Genomic DNA, 6,000 nt, shown 5'->3' on the forward strand with positions numbered 1-6,000 from the left:
ATAATTAAACTCATGAATTAGCGATCAGATTTTGTAACATCTCTCTTAGAAAATGAGCCTTAAACATTTAAAGAAGCGATGACGTCTTCAGACTCATTCTTTTGGAAAGAAGCCGTCAGTAGTGAGATTGATTCAATCTTAAGCAACCATACGTGAGAGTTGGTTGATGTTCCTCCAGGAAATAAAACTTTAGGTTCTAAATGGATCTTCAAAAGGAAAATGAAAGCAGATAGTACTATTGACAAATACAATGCAGGACTTGTAGTAAAAGACTTTAAACAGAAGGAAGACCTTGATTACTTTGATACATACTCGCCTGTAACGAGGATAACATCAATTCGGATGTTAATTGCCTTGGCGGCGGTATATGGTTTTGAAATCTATTAAATGAATGTGAAAACAACATTCCTAAATGGAGAATTGGAGGAAGAAATTTACATGGAATAGTTTGAGGATTTTGTGGTTCCAAGTAAAAAAAAAAGGTGTGTAAACTTGTTAAGTCGCTTTATGGACTAAAACAAGCACCTAAATAGTGGCATGCGAAGTTTGACTAAACCATGTTGGCAAATGGGCTTAAGATAAACGAATGTGATAAATGTGTTTATATGCATTGAGCAATACCGGAGGATCCCTTACCGGAGGGGATCCCATAGCTTAATGAGATGATATAAAACCATACAATATCTAGGATTTGTTTTAAGTTTCAAAAGTTTTACTTGCACTCTAAAACTCCGTGTCCAGTCAAATACCATTACATAAATTGATATGGAGAAAACATTTAGATATGAATTCTTAGTAATTTATCAGACAGAACTGATATATTTGGTAATAATGTAACTTAAACTTCTCTTTTTTACCTCGATGAGCTAGGTGATTTGAAGTCACACAAATATCTACAATTTGTTTTAGACCACAAATTCCATAATTCTTACTCTCATTCGTGAACTCCGTATCTAGTCAAACACCATCACATAAATTAGAACAGAAGAAATATTAGATATTAATTACTAGTAATTAATCAAGAAAATCTGATTATTTCTCCTTAATTATTGCCAATGATTTAAGAAGCACAAATGTATTATTTATAATTCCAGGAATCTTTGGTAAACTAGAAAATGAGTTGACAAAGGTGGCTGCATCAGAGTGCGCGTACCTGGACTAATTCTACGGTCATACCTGCTACTTCGTCTGTTTCAATTTGTTTGTCTTACTTTCTATTTCAAACAAAATATCTCATTCTTTTTTACATTTTAATACATTCTACATATCTTTAGTTTAAGATGACAAGAATCAAAGTAGTGTAATCTTCTTGGATTGATCACGAAAATTGCTGTCAATGGCTTGGCGTACGTAAGCTGTGACAACAAGACAGGAAACATCGTAAAGCTTGATCTCAGAAACCAATTTTCAACGAACAACGAATTGGGAGTTGAGATTAATCCATCTTTACTTGAGCTGAAAAAAGTTTAGATACTTAGACCAAGTGTAATTGCACAAGTAAGGTCTGGGGAGGGTGGTGTATATGCACACTTACCTAACCTTACCTTGTGAAGGTAGAAAAACTGTTTTCGATAGATCCTCATCTCTGCTACGAGAATCATATCTATAAATACCCAAAACTCCCATCAATTATTTTTTAGGGTTTAGATATTGTTATTTTTCTTGACCTAAAGTGTTGTATATTATTTTGTCTATTATAGCCCTACGTTATGGCTTTCAATGTAGAAAGAACCAATCCCTCTACTGTTTTACCTGTTTCATCCAATGAACAAAATGATTGTAATTATTTTTTCAATAAGCATCCTGTAATAGGAACTATTTTAGTGGTTTTCCTTATTATTGGGTTTATATCTATAATTTTGTTTATTGATTTGCCTGAAGATAAATCTTTGCCCAAATTTACTGTTGAAGCAATCACATCTTCTAATATTAGTTTTTCACCATGGCCTGATTCATCTCTAGCAGCTCAAAACTTGACTATCGATTTCGTGGTTGAAAATCGTGCCCTTGATGATAAAGTTAAATATAAAAACATGGAGGCTTCGATTTCTTACAAGAGAAATATTGTCTGGTTGAACACGTTAGGCCTTTATCATCAACATAAAGGAGAGCGTTCGTCGATACGAGTGACTTTTGATGATTTTTCAGCCAAGATAATGGATGACTACGTTGCTTATAGAATAAGTAAAGAAAATAGGACAAGTGGATTTGTGATTTTTACGGTGGAGTTAAAAGGGAAATTATGAATCTCAAGGTATGAAAGTTTCTTGTGGGGATATGAGGCTCAAGTTTTCATCAATTAAACAAGAGACAAGATTAATACAAAAATGTTCCACTCCAGTGTTTTGATTGTTATTTAAATTTTAGATTGCGAAAAATTTCTTTTAATGTTATTTTTTTTTCCTTATTTGTCTTATCTTACGACTTTTGTTATTTCTCGTTATTTTAGTGTGCTTCAGTTATTACTTTAGTTGATTATGGTTGTTGCTACTCTTTGGTATGTTATGTTATTATTTAACTATGATTAAGTAAAAGTTTTAGATAAGAATGTGTAACCTATTATTCTCCATGCCCTTTTTACTTTAATATTGTTCTATTAGCTACTCTGATGTTTGTTATTCGAATCGAGTTTATCTTGGAAATAACCTCTCTACCTTTTTAAAGTAGCGATAAGGCTCGTTGTTGTTGTTGTTACATCATTACCCTTTTTAGGGGCTAATGTTTAGTACTTATTTCATGAGTTAGAAAGTTGCTCACCCAAATGCAACAACAATACACCAAGTGTAATCGTACAAGTGGGGTTTGGGGAGGGTGGTGTATATGCGGTTGTTTCCGATAGATCCTCATTTTCGCTACGAGAGAATGTAGTATTGACCACATTGAAATAGACTATGTTATAGTATTTTAATACATGTCATCAATGATTTGAGTATGTTCCTGAACCGGGGGCCTATCGGAAACAGTCTCTTTACTTCTTCGGAGGTAAGGTGTGGACTGTGTACATTTTACCTTCCCCAGACCGCACTAGGTGAGAATACACTGAGTATGTTGTTGTTTTTGTTGTTGATTTGAGTATGTTCCTGAGCCGGGGGTCTATAAAAAACAACCTCTCTACTTCTTCGGAGGTAGTGATATGGACTACGTACATTTTACCCTCCTCAGACCGCACTATGTGGGAATACACTAAGTATGTTGTTGTTGTTGTTGATTTGAGTATGTTCCTGAGCCGGGGGTCTATCGAAAACAGTCTCTTTACTTCTTCGGAGGTAGTGGTGTGGATTGCGTACATTTTACCCTCCCCAGACCGCACTAGGTGAGAATACACTGAGTATATGTTGTTGTTGTTGTTGATTTGAGTATGTTCCTGAGGCGGGGGTCAATCGAAAACAGCCTATCTACTTCTTCGGAGGTAGTGGTGGGACTGCGTGCATTTTACCCTCCCCAGGCCGCACTAAGTGGGAATACATTGAGTAAGCCAACTGAGAATGATCTTGAATGGCTAAGAGGACTTTCTTTTCTTGAACATTTCAGATCTTAGCAATCATATTCCTTCTCAGCACCCTTCAATACTACCACCTCGGAAATCATGTTACTCATCCCCGCAAGTCATAAACAAGTAAAATTAACAAAATCATGACTCGGAGGATCGTTACATCATTCATCACGAAAAGATCTGAAAAGGTCATTTTCTTCGAGATCATTTCCTTCAGCTAAGCCAAACAGGGGACAGCTGCGGCTTCATTTTCATCTCTTTTTCGTTTCTCCCCCTTGGCTTGGCCTCCATCTTCATTGCTTCTGTCAAAACGTCCAAAACATCCTTCATCGTTGGCCTTTCTTCTAAACAAGAATACTGTGTGTAAGTATACATAGCTCAAAATAATACTCTTCTTACACATGCGTATTAAATCTTGAACATCCTTAGCTAAATAGAGCCGCGTGTTCTTCCTCAATGAGCTTTTTTAAAACTAAAACAAATTAATAGTGGTGTTCTTCAATTTATTCCAACAACAAATCCAAATCATTTCATTTGGCAGGCCGGTGCACTGAAGCTCCCGTTACACGTGGGGTCCGAGAAAAAGCTGGACCACAAGGGTCTTATATATTCTACGCAACCTTACCTTGCATTTCTGCACGAGACTGTTCCCACGGCTTGCATGCATTCAGTGGAACAATAACCCCCACACTTACAATTACAAATAAGCATTGAGAAGGAGGATAATGATCAAGCAATGGAATTCGCTCCGGTAAGGGATCCTCCAATCTCGCTCAATGCATATCCAGACGAATGGCACGTTTACTGGATATGCATTGAGCAATACCGGAAGATCCCTTACCAGAGGCCGGGATCAGATCCCATCCCTTGATGAGATGATCTAAAGCCTTAAAATATCTATCATTTGGTAATAATGTAACTTTTTTTTAATTTTAATTGCCACATAAGAAAAATAATAATACTATGAAATGAACTTTCTGAGAAATTAGAATTTATGTAAAATAATATTACTATGAAACGAACTTTCTGAGAAACGAATCCCAAAGGTTTATGTTAAATAAATTTATCTATAAATACATAAAACTCCATCAATTGTTTTTAGGGTTTTGATATTGTTATTTTTCTTGACCTAAGTGTTTTATATTATTTTGTGTTAGCCCTAAGTTATGGCTTTGGAGGAAGAAAGAACCAATCCCTCTATTGTTATTGATGTTTCATCCAATGAACAAAATGATAATAACTTTTTTAAAAAGCATCCTTTACTAGGAATTATTTTATTGGTTTTCGGCCCTATTATTTTGTTTCTGTCTATGATTTTGTTTATTGGTTTGTCTAATCTTTGCCCAAATTTACTATTGAAGCAATCACATCTTCTGATATTAGTTTTTCACCATGGCCTTATTCATCCCTACATGCTCAGAACTTGACTATCGATTTCGTGGTCGAAAATTGTGCCTTTGAGGATGAAGTTGAATATAACAACATGGAGGCTTCGATTTCGTACAAGGGAAAGATTGTCTTGTTGAATACGTTAGGTCTTTATCGTCAGAAAAAAGGTGAGCGTTCGTCGATACAGGTGACTTTTGGTGATTTTCCGGTCAAGATAATGGATGACAATGATACTTATGCTCTCACTAACGAAAATATAGGACAAGTGAATTTGTGGTTTTTACAGTGGAGGTAAAAGGTGGTTATGAATCTGTATGTATGAAATTTAATTGTGGGAAGGTGAGGCTCAAATTTTCACAAGTTCAACAAGAAGTTAGATTGCTACAAAAATGTTTCAATGGTAAAAAATGTCCCCTTTATTACTAGTCTGGCTCCACCTCTGGGGACCGTAGATCTAGAAACCGCACCATACATCCTTACTGTTGATTTCATCGTTAAGTAAGGATGAAAAGTTTCTTTTTATGTAACGGCAGATTTGGTGTTATTGACTCATTGTGCTTCAGTTATTACTTTAGTTGTTATGCTATGTTATGTTTTTCTTATTATTTTCTATGTTCTTTTTACTTTTGTATTGTTCTATTAGCTACTTTGATGTTTGTTGCTTGAGCCGAGAGTCTTTTTGAAACAGCCCTTCACCTTCACAAAGTAGGGGTCAGGTTTGTGTATACTCCTTACCCCTAACAATCTTTCTCATGTCATATAAATCCAACATAACTTTGATTGCATTGTTATCTTATATAATTTTTTTTTTCATTTTTTCTTGTAGGTTTATACTTTAAATTGTTATTTTATGACATTAGGTAATGACGACGTAAAACAATAGAATCTATATGGGCATTGTATTTGGATGGTCGTCACACATTGTTTCATTAATGTATTGTATTATACTATATTATTTTAATAAATATTGTGTTTGAATAAATTATCCCGTTTTTTATCATTGCACAATGTCACACATCAACTACTCCAAGGATACTTTTAATAATTTATCCTTTTAATATATTTCTATATGCACTCTATTTGTGTAGTATAGCCTCAATTAACAGTGGGATAACTTC

Source organism: Capsicum annuum, chromosome 7 (assembly GCF_002878395.1).
Source record: "Capsicum annuum cultivar UCD-10X-F1 chromosome 7, UCD10Xv1.1, whole genome shotgun sequence".
In the NCBI taxonomy this organism is placed as follows: domain Eukaryota; kingdom Viridiplantae; phylum Streptophyta; class Magnoliopsida; order Solanales; family Solanaceae; genus Capsicum; species Capsicum annuum.